This window comes from Hylobates moloch, unplaced genomic scaffold (genome assembly GCF_009828535.3).
Source record: "Hylobates moloch isolate HMO894 unplaced genomic scaffold, HMol_V3 SCAFFOLD_8, whole genome shotgun sequence".
NCBI lineage: Eukaryota > Metazoa > Chordata > Mammalia > Primates > Hylobatidae > Hylobates > Hylobates moloch.
Genome location: NW_026652283.1, coordinates 120,946,666 through 120,958,376, shown reverse-complemented (window position 1 = coordinate 120,958,376; position 11,711 = coordinate 120,946,666).

The following is an 11,711-nucleotide window of genomic DNA, read 5'->3' as shown; positions in this document are numbered from 1 at the left end:
GGCATTTTTTCAGAAGTGCTGAAACTCTACTAATACAGTCAAGGTATTGTGGCTGGAAACAAGGTATAACTTGGTAATTGGTGGTTGCCAGGGAGATCTAAGCAGCTGCCCAGCTGAAATTCAACAACTGCCCAGCTGGAATTCATTCTCAGACAGTGGGTTACAGGGGTGCACAGGGCCAGGGGACTGCAAGGGTTAATTCCCTTTTAGAAGTTTCTCACATCCTCTTCCAGCAGACACCCACAAAGTACTATTCAGTTTGCACTGTAACAAATGTTATTTCTGGGCCTCAGTGAGATAATGGTAAGTGAATGTAATTCACTCTCATTAATATATTAAAATGAGTATGAATTTTAAATCAGAAGGAACAAGTCCGTGGTCGAAGAATTGAAATTGGATTTACGTGATTTGACTTCGTAGTCATTTATCTACAATACTCATTGATACTAATTGCACAGTTTCCTCTTCACATTCCCACTGGGCAGCACGTGTGTGTGTGTGTGTGGGTGTGTGTGTGTGTGTGTGTGTGTGTATGTCTCCATGTGTTATGTATTTGAATTAAAAGACACTGAGAAGTAGCGCCTGAAAATGCTGCCCTTAGCAGCTTCCATTAAAGATGTTAAGAAGGCCAGGCGTAGTGGCTCACGCCTGTAATCCCAGCATTTTGGGAGGCCGAGGTGGGTGGATCACCTGAGGTCAGGAATTTGAGACCAGCCTGGCCAACATGGTGAAATCTCATCTCTACTAAAAATACAAAATTAGCTGGGCATGGTGACGGGAGCCTGTAATCCCAGCGACTCGGGAGGCTCAGACAGGAGAGTCACTTGAACCCAGGAGGCGGAGGCTGCAGTGAGTCAAGATCGTGCCACTGCACACCAGCCTGAGCATGACAGAATGAGACTCTGTCTCAAAAAAAAAAAAAGATGTTAAGACAAGATTCTTACCCTAAGTTACAGCTGCCCAGATTTATACCCCCATAAGAAGCAAAATTAACTGGGTTCTGTAACTAAGGTTGCTTATGTGTTTCAAGACACTGCTTGCAGTATGAGTGGAAGTTTAAACAAGGTTTCTTGTATTCATAAGTGGACAGCAACAACAGAGCAAGGAAGAGACTCTGAAATATGTATACTTTTGATTCAGGGAAAGGAAGAACAGGTTGCTCCAGCAGTTGCAAAGAACCAGCTGTAGGATCTTGGGCAAATGAACTTTACCTAAGTTTCAGCTTTCTTCACATAGAAGATAACATTTTGAGATGTGATATGGCAGAGCAGTTATAAGCTTGGGATGTGGAGTCTGACAGTGATTCATTAGTTCAGTAAATATTTATGGAGTCCCTGCCAGGAGCTGGGCACTGTGCTGGACAGCAGTGTACTTGTATGGAGCAAGCAGGTTTCCAGTGCTCATTGCAATTCAAACTTAGTACAGCCGACAGATGAGAGCAAATGGTCACAACTAGCTGTGTGACTCCGAGGAATGATCAAAATAACAAGCATTAACCGAGAACCTGTGGCATACCAAACGCTTTTCTCAGCGCCTGACGTGAAAAAGCTCGTTTCACCCTCACAATAAGCCGATGAAGGTCATACCACAATTATCCTTATTTTGCAGATAAGGAGAAAAGAGGTTGTCCAGATTCCTGAAACTAGTAAGTTGCCAGAGTTAAACCCAAACTCCGAAGTCCATGCTCTTAAGCACTAGAAAGTCTTGAAGCCTTAGTTTCCTTATCTGTAAAATGGACACAGTAACAAGCTAAATCAGAGCACTATTGTGAGGTTTATAAGAAGTGGTATATATTAAGGGTTTAGTGTAGTACTGTATTAGTCCATTTCATGCTGCTGGTAAAGACATACCTGAGACTGGGTAATTTATAAAGAAAAAGAGGTTTAATGGACTCACAGTTCTACATGCCTGGGGAGGCCTCAAAATTATGGTAGAAGGTGAAAGGCACGTCTTACATGGCAGCAGGCAAGACAGAATGAGAAACAAGCAAAAGGGGTTTCCCCTTATAAAACCATCAGATGTCGTGAGATTTATTCACCACCACAGGAACAGTATGGGGGAAACCAACCCCCTGATTCAATCATCTCCCACCAGCTTCCCCCCACAACACATGGGAATTATTGGAGCTACAATTCAAGATGAGATTTGGGTGGGGACACAGGTTAGCTCTTTATTTGTCACAACAAGAACAAAAAATAGCTTTCATTCTTAATTGTTGGTTTCTATCAATAACTTTGCTTTCTGTCCACTATTGTTACTCATTTAAAAAAGAGAAAAACCAAATAGAAATAAAATAAGGAATAAATAATCTGGGGAAAATATTTTTTAAAATTGATTTTTCTCAGAGTATGAAAAAGTAGAAATATATAAGCATTAAGAAGACAAAAGGCCTGTAGTTTGCATCTAGAGAAACGTCTATTTTATTTTTAAGAAGAATTATTATTTTAATGACTAGGTTTTAAAGCCATCCCATAATTTGGTGTCCTGGGTTTTATTTGCTGAGTTTCTGTGTCGCTTAATCTCCTCTCGATCTCAGTGGGTGACAACTTTAGGATTCCCACACCTCCCATGAAACCTAGTGGCTGAGAGGTCAACCTGTGTCTTCCTAAAGTTCCCAGCGTGTCTATATCCAATAGGGAGACATTCTCATGGGTCCCTGGGAAAATCTGTATCTGTAAAAACCAGAACTGACAAATGCTGAAATATAACACAACCAGGAAGAATGATTTTTAACAAATAATTACAATCCCTAAAACATTTTATTGTTCCTTTCCCTCCACTCCTCCACCACTGCCCTCTGTCTCAGTGAATATTTGGATAAGGAAATTTGTCTTCACAGATGCCCTAGCGAAATTGACTTATAAATATACATCTGTTAGCATGGGGATTTGGTTGGGAAAAGAGCATCTGTCCTGTTAGGGAAGGTTGTGGGAGGGAATCTCAAACCTTTTCCTAGAAGGAGCAAAAGGCATGATGAACGTTTCATCAACTGGACCTCCTGTCCTCTGTGAGTGCTTCAGGGGCTAATGTGGGTCATGGTATCTGAGCTCTTGGGGTAAGACCATAAGGAGATGGGTGGGAACAGGAGGAGGCCGCTCTGACAAAAAGGAAGGAAAAGGTCAGGTCCAGAGAGAGAGCAGCTCAGCCAGAGTAAGCAGCCTCTGATGTTCTTGTTGACTTCCGGCAGGCAACCGGCTCTGGGAGTTTCTGTCTAGGGACCCCTCCAGCAGCAGTATCTGTGTAGCAACACGGGGTTCTTTTATGCATATGCATCCCCCTTGGCATTGCTTAGACCCTTCACAGTGATGAGCCACAGCACAGTGCTGGCACATACCATGGCAAAAGCCCCCGTTACCACCAGTTTCATCATTGAAACACTTCAGTTAGATGAACACACACCTTCTTTCATCCAAAATCAAGTAGACTGTCAAGTCAAAGTTAGTGAGTAATTTCAGAAATTTAACTAGGCCAATGAGAAATTCTCCCATGGTCCTCCCCACCAAAATGATTTTGTGGGGGATGGAGAACAGAGTCTCGCTCTGTTGCCCAGGCTGATGTGCAGTGGTGTGATCTTGGTTCACTGTAACCCCAAACTCTTAGGCTCAATCAATCCTCCTGCTTCATCCCGCCGAGCAGCCGGGACTGCAGGTATGTGCCACCAAGCCCAGCTAATTGTTTAATTTTTTAGAGACAGGATCTCATTTTGTTGCTCAGGCTGGTCTCGAACTCCTGGCCTCAAATGATCCTCTCACCTTAGCTTCCCAAAGTGCTAGAATTACAGGTATGAGCACCTGGCCCAATCATTTTAATCAGTTATACAAAAATACAATTTTTAAGAAGGAAGAAAAAACTTGTGAAAATTATCTTCGCTTTGGCAAGACGTTGTTCCTATTTTCTTTAATGGTGACAATAGACAAAAAATTCACTTTCCCCAAGGAATGGAAACAGTTGTGTTAGAATTTGTTGTTACTAGTATTCAAATGCTCTGAAAATGTGGTCCAACCCCATGGTTATCAGACCTGAGTGTGCATTAGGATAATGCACAATAATAGTGTCCCAAATCCCACTCATTCTGAGAATCAGAATTTTGGGTTCAGCGAACCCACTGCAGTGTGATAGGAAAACAGGGTAAGAACTTCTATTTTTATATATTTCATTTCATCTTTAAAATAGTACTTATTATATATGTTCAAGTATAAGTAATATATGTTTATGTATACACATGTATTTGTTTGAAATATATACTGCTATGGTTTGAATGTTTTTCTCTCAAGGAACTTATGTTGAAACTTAATCCCTAATATGGCAGGGTTGAAAGGTGGAGCCTTTAAGGGGTGATTGGGTTATGAAGGATCTGCCCTGTTAATCCATGAATGGATTAATAGGTTAATGGGTTGGTGGATTAATAGGTGATATTGTTTGGCTGTGTCCCCACCCAGATCTCATCTTGAACTGTAGTTCCCATAATCCCCACATGTCATGGGAGGGACGCAGTGGGAGGTAACAGAACCATGGGGGTAGTTACTTCCATGCTGTTCTCATGATAGTGAGTTCTCACATGATCTGATGGTTTTATAAAGGGCTTTTCCCCACCTTTGCTCTGCACTTCTCCTTGCTGCTGCCGTGTGAAGAAGGATGTATTTGCTTCCCCTTCCACCATGATTGTAAGTTTCCTGAGGCCTCCGCGGTCCTGAGGAACTGTGAGTCAATTAAACCTCTATACACTAACCTATATAATTTATAAACGGATATTCATATTTTGAAGGCCACACTCAAAAACTTTAACATGGGGTGCATAAGTAGAACTCTAAAGGCCAAGCCCTCAGATCACTGTAATGGCCTCTCCATGGTCTGATTCTGTCTGGTCCATCTCTCATCCTTTCCCTCCACTTGTCAACTGACCATGTCATATCCTTCAGCGTCTCCCCATTCTCTCAGGAAAATCACATGCCATCCAGCCACTGTAGAGAAGTCAAAACGCATTTAATACACCTAACCTACCGAATATCCGAACTCACTTTTTCAGGTCTTACTTAGCTTTACACTCTGTAGAGAGAGATAAGTGCTCTAACATTGTTTTCTTTTACTCTGCCCTATTTTTTTTAGAGGAATCAACACAATTTTGATTATATATATTTTGGATTTCTCATTAATTTTCTATTTCTCCGTTTAAGTGAAGCTTCCATATTAGGGATCCTTTTATTTTTTTCTATACTATTTAAATAAACTACTCATGGCCTAGCACATAATAAAAGTTTCATATATACTTGCTAAATTAGTTAATAAATATATTTAACAGCTATATTAACACTTGTTAGGAAGATGTTGTACATTCAAAACACTGAAATTCGTTCCAGGAATATTTATTGAACATCTACTATGTGCCCAATGGTGCCAGGCACTTCACTAGCCATAGAAGGTACAAGAAGGTTGTCATAGTTCTTTTCCTCAAAGGGCTCACAGTCTATCAGAGAAGTACTAGCAAATGGTGTGATGAGTCTCATAGATCAGGCTTCTTTTTCTTTTTCTTCTTTCTTTGAGACAGTCTCACTCTGTCGCCCAGGCTGCGATCTCGGCTCACTGCAACCTCCGTCTTCTCGGTGGAAGCTATTCTTGTGCCTCAGCCTCCTGAGTAGCTGGGATTACAGGCATGCGCCATCACGCCCAGTTAATTTTTTGCATTTTTAGTAGAGTCAAGATTTTGCCATGTTGGCCAGGCTGGTCTCAAACTCCTGAGCTCAAGCGATCCACCCTCCTTGGCCTCCCAAAGTGCTGGGATTACAATCATAAGCCACCGTGCCTGGTCTCATAGATCAGGCTTCTAAAGAGCCCAGAAGGGTAGCCAGCTCTCCTTGAGGGCTTGGAAAAGGCTTCCAAGAGGAAGGAATGTCCAAGATGCACGCCCTCAGGCAGGACTGGCTATGTGATTGGAAAGGCGCAGTGCAAAATGAAAATGTGAAGTCCTTGTTCAAAAATTACTGAGAATTCAAGACAATGGCAGCAGAACATTAAATCAAACATGAGGCCTTCTGAGCTCAGAGAGTGGCGCAACTGCATAGGCCACATGCTCTTGAAGCTGGTGCAGCTCTCTGGGTCCCCAGGACATGGGTAAGAGAGAGCGTGGATAAACAGAATTCAGCAAGCCACACAACCAAAGATTTTAGAGAGAGAAAGACCCTCATTTGTCCAGTCTCTTGTTTGAGAGAGGTCACACATATATTTATACATACACACACACACATATACATACATACACACACATATTTTTAATTATTATGGATACATATAGTTGTAAATATTTCTGGGGCACATGTGATATTTAGATACAAGCATATAATGCATAATAGTCAAATTAGGGTAATAGAAATATTCATCAATCACCTCAAGCATTTATTATTTCTTTGTGTTAGGAACATTCCAATTTTACTCTTTTATTTATTTTACAATATGCAATAAATTATTGTTAACTATAGTCACCCTATTGGGCTACTGAGTGCTAGATCTTTTCTTCTGTCTAACTGTATTTTTGTACCCATGAACCCTCCACACTTTATCCCCACTCCCCACTACCATTCCCAGCCTCTGGTAACCATCATTCTTCTCTCTGTCTCCAAGAGTTCCATTTTTTATTTTAGCTCCCACCTATGAGTGAGAACATGCAATGTTTGTCTGTGTCTGGCTTATTTTACTTAACATGATGTCCTCTATATTATCTTCTCATTTTAGAGAAGTTTTCTGAGACTCGGAGAGGTGAAATTCTTAGTGTCTCAAAAAAAGAAAAATTCAGTAACATTATGGTACTAAACCCATGCTTCCCCCAGGGCAAAATGTTTGTTAAAGAAAAAACAACTGGTATTCTTTGTCCCTGCCTCTTGTGCAGGCCAGAGAAGCTGGAGAAGAAATGACGTGAAGCTAGCGTATCTGCAAGCAGCCTGAATATTCTCTGCTGGGACTATCTAGGTGAGTAGGTACCTGAGCACTGCTATTATACGGCAACTGTCAGGAGGAAATGCCCAGGTGTCAGTCAGATTGGCCAAATTTGCCTCCAGCCAAATTGGTGGCGGCATTTGCCTGTGCCTGCTTTCCCTCCTTCCTCCATTGCTTTCATCCCTTCTGACCCTTCCAAGGCAATCAGGAGACGAGAGGCTGAGGGCTTTCCAGACTGCACTAGTCTTTGAAAGATTCAAAAGAGGACTTTGCAGTGAACATCAGGCATCTGTAAGCTGGTGGCGGATACTTCTGTGGTGCAATAGGTCGTCCAACTCCCAGTCATGTTGTAGAGGCAGCCACCATTGCTCATACTCCTAGGTATATCCTACCTCTCTCCTCGGAAGACTTGCCTGGGACTCATGGACACGCCCAGCGTTGACTGAATAAGACCAGCTAGTGTGAACAAAACAAGCCAGCACGCATCACTACAAAGACCAGACTGGAGCTTGACTAGGGGCTGCTGAGCAACTTAGGCCACCCCTTCCTCTTTTGGGAAGAACATAAAATTCTCAGAGGGAAAGCAGCTGCCAGGATGGTTGCTGTGACTTTGAGCAGATGCATGTGTCTGTCTGGGGACTGCAGGATTCTTAGGAGTAGTCAAGGATGAGGGCATGCTGTGACTTTGATTTATTTAGTGGAGGCACAAGAACTTTAAGCTTCAGGCATGTGTGGATGTGTCTTTAAAGTTACTGTCACACCCAAAAGTGAGCGCCAGGAAGGAAACTTCACATTTTCCATGGCTTGCAGCTTCTATATCTTAACATCATCCCCGACTTACTGACTTACTGCCACGTACTAGCCAAGGAAAGCCAGCACCTAGGATGGCTGTTGCTAGAAGAAGCCAACCTGAGACAAATGTTTAGGGAATGGATGAATGAATGAATGAATGAATGAATGAGTGAAGAAATGAATGAGAAAATTTATGAGTTCACTGCTTCTGGGCTTGGCCCGCCACCAGGTGGAAGTGGATAAGGGTGCACCCTGTCAGAGCAGTTAGATTGCTCTAGTGCAATATCACACTGACTATGAGGAAGCTCATTTTCTGCAAGTGCTAACTCGATTGTTCTCATTTCTACATAATAATAAACTTATGTAGTCTATTGTATAAGTGTATACATTTAAAAAGAGGGATGCTTTAATTAATGTATGTGTCTATTTTATTATTAATAATATGTGTCAAATGCCTTGGGATTCACGAAGATGAAAGCAGGCAATATAAACATGAGATACTATTACGCTTCTTATAATTACAGCCTGTGTATATGACACTTCATTATAAACACCCATCACACAATGTACCCTGTCATGCTGCTCTAACAAAAGGCAATTGTTGGGAGGGTCAAGGAGTCCACAGGATGCCATTTTAATAGGATTTGGGTTGGCTCACTGTTAATAGAAACACTTTGATGTGAGTCAAGTACCTCAAATTCCACTGGCCAAATCTTGAACACAGACTAAATTCTAACAAGTTCAAAGAACAAAAATCACGTCTTCCTAAACTTCCAAGAAATGTATTTATTGGACCACCTGAGGCAATAAGAACCCATAGATTGAGAATGTTCTCTAACTTTCTTACAAGTAGCCTCAGTTATTTCAAAGCTGGGAACAAGGCCGGACACAGAAGCTCACACCTGTAATCCCAGCACTTGGGAACCCAAAGCAGAGGGATCACTTGAGCTCAGGAGTTTGAGACCAGCCTGGCCAACACAGTGAGACTCCATATCTACTTTAAAAAAAAACTTTAAATGAGGCTGGGAGTGGTGGCACAGGCCTGTGGTCCCAGCTACTCAGGAGGCTGAGGCAGGAGAACTGCTTGAGCCCAGGAGGTTGTTGCTGCAGTGAGCTGTGTTTGAGCCACAAGACTCTAGCCTGGGCAACAGAAGAGGAGGGAAAAAAGGCTGGGAACAGGGCTTGGGCGGGAGCGGGCAATAGGCCCTCCTCATTTCTTATGGTTCTGTGGACCCAGTCTTGCGCTGACTCACAACATGCATTTTCAATGAGGCCAATATGACCCCCAAGGGAACAAAAACAGGTTTCTGGGAGGGAAGGCAAAAAAAAAACAAAAAGAAAGAAAGAAAAACGAACAAAAAAAAACCCAGCAACAAAAAAACCCACTTTTACCCTTTTTATATATAAAGCATAGCTATGCATATAGTACATTAAGAGTAGCTCTTAATAATGTTTCTGAGGTATTAAAATTTCATGGGAGAGGCCAATTAGGAAAGAAATGTCTCAAGAGGCTCGTTAGGGGAGTGAAAATGGAAACTAAAATGTTGAGAAGCACTACTCTCGCTCTTTAAGAAGCAGTTTTACTGATACTCATTGAACGTGAAGTTTCTCCATTCTGTGCGAGGCAAGCTTCAGGGTGACTGTGGGCCTGGGAAGAGGTAAATCCTCCCAGGAAACCATTGTCTCACCGTTTAGTGGAAATACATGATTCTGCTATTATGGATTTTCTCTTATGGCCTAAATTTCTAATACTCCCCAAAGTGCAAATATCTCTGGATAAGGTAATACTTTTTATTTTTATTTTTATGAGACAGAGTTTTGCTCTTGTTGCCCAGGCTGGAGTGCAGTGGGTGTGACCTCTGCTCACTGCAACCTCCGCCTCCCAGGTTCAAGTGATTCCTCTGCCTCAGCCTCCAGAGTAGCTGGGATTACAGGCGCCCACCACCATGCCTCGCTAATTTTTGGTATGTTTTGTAGAGATGGGGTTTCACCATGTTGGCAGGGCTGGTCTCAAACTCCTGACCTCAGGTAATCTACCCATCTTGGCCTCCCAAAGTGCTTGGTTTACACGCATATGCCACTGCACCTGGTCTGGACAAGGTAATACTTTTAATCATCTACTTATATCTTGGTATCAGGATCTATCAATTCCTTGTCTGATCAGTTTTTTTTTAATTTTTATTTGTTTTTTTTTTTTTTTTTCTGAGACAGTGTCTCACTGTGTTGCTTAGGCTGGAGTGCAGTGGCATGATCAGGGCTCACTGCAGCCTCAAACTCCCAGGCTTAAACGATCCTCCTGCTTCAGCTTCCCTACTAGCTGAGACTGAAGGTGTTTGCCACCATGACTGGCTAAGTTTTAAAAATTTTTTATGGAGATAAGGGCTCTTTATGTTGCCCAGGCTGGTCTTGAACTGCTGGACTCAGGTGATCCTCCCACCTTGACCTCCCAATGTGCTGGGATTACAGTGATGAGCTACTGTGCCCGGCTTTGACATCAAATTTTAATAGGGCAGGAGAGAATACAAAGGTGTTGAGTACCTGAGGGAGAGAAGGAGGCACCACTGAGGGGAGGGAATGTACAAAAATGAAAGGTTCAAAATAGGAATGAGCTGGTTACCAAGCTCAATCTACAAACTCAATGTTCAAGGAATGCACTTATTTTCTAGACCTCATTTGTATGATCTAATTCTGCTAAGACGTCAGGAAGAAAAAAAAATCACAGTCAGTTCAAGATTCCTTCCACTTTCTGGAACTGGGTGGGTTTATGGTAATTGTGCAGTGCTAAGGCATGGAAGGCGATGGATCATGCCACAGCAGGTCTTCAGTCCTAGGTACAGACAGGTCAATACTGAGTCACTACCCCCAGGTCCTTCGGGTCCTACCTTCATCCTGGTTGCTGAGTAACAGTCTCTGGCCCCATCTGTTCAGGGACACCACATTCTCTTGGTCTTGCCAACTCTCTAGGCTTCTACCCAGGAAAGGACACAGGTTTCCTCTACTTCCCAGTGTCTCTACACCAAACCTATCTGGAGTTTTCATTCCTACCCCTTACCCCCTACCTGCTCAGTTTGACAAGGGCAGAGTACAAGGGGTACAGAAGTGCCAGCAGCTAAATTTTCATCACGTCTGTGCAAGTATTCCTCTTCCTTGGAGCCCAAGGCATTCCTATCAAGTTTCCAGGCTGAGACCTCCTGCAATGCATATTCATCCAAATTCATCGCCTTTTTGTCTCTCTAGAGGCCTTGCTGTGTCACAGCTCCCTGAGGCAATGCGTGTGCAATGGCCAAGCTGGACAGAGACAGGCCAAGGAAAAGAGGAAATGCTGAGAGGACAAAAGTCGTTTATATTTCAAAATATACAGGTAAACATAAGAGGCGTGATTTCACAATCGGAAAGTTGACCCACTACCCTAGACTGATTTCCTCGACTTTCTTTCTAGACCAGGGGTGTCCAATCTTTTGGCTTCCCCGGGCCACACTGGAAGAAGAACTGTCCTGGGCCACGCATAAAATACACTAACGACAGCTGATAAGCTAAAAAAAAAAAAAAATTGCAAAAAAACTCACAATGTTTTAAGAAAGTTTATCAATTTGTGTTGGAATTCACTCAAAACCATCCGGGGGCACATGCGGCCTGTGGGCTGTGGGTTGAACAAGCTTGTTCTAGACAATATTCACAAGAATTTCCTCATATCTTAATCATACAGGTATATCCTTTGTAACGCAAACTTTAATAAAGGCTATCTCTCCTTTTTACTCAAACGCAGTAGTACTGGAATGGTTGCATGGGACGTTGTCGTATATTTCAACAGGGATATTAATAAAATTGTGAGTTTAGCTCCCAAGGTGAGACTTTTAGCATCAAAAATTATACACAAGACACATACATAATTCTAAGTGTCTACTATTATATGGGTGCAGAATAAATGGTATTGAATTGAATTATTTCAGGTATGCTACAAACAAGTTTCCTTTAGATGCTGCTTTAAAGTC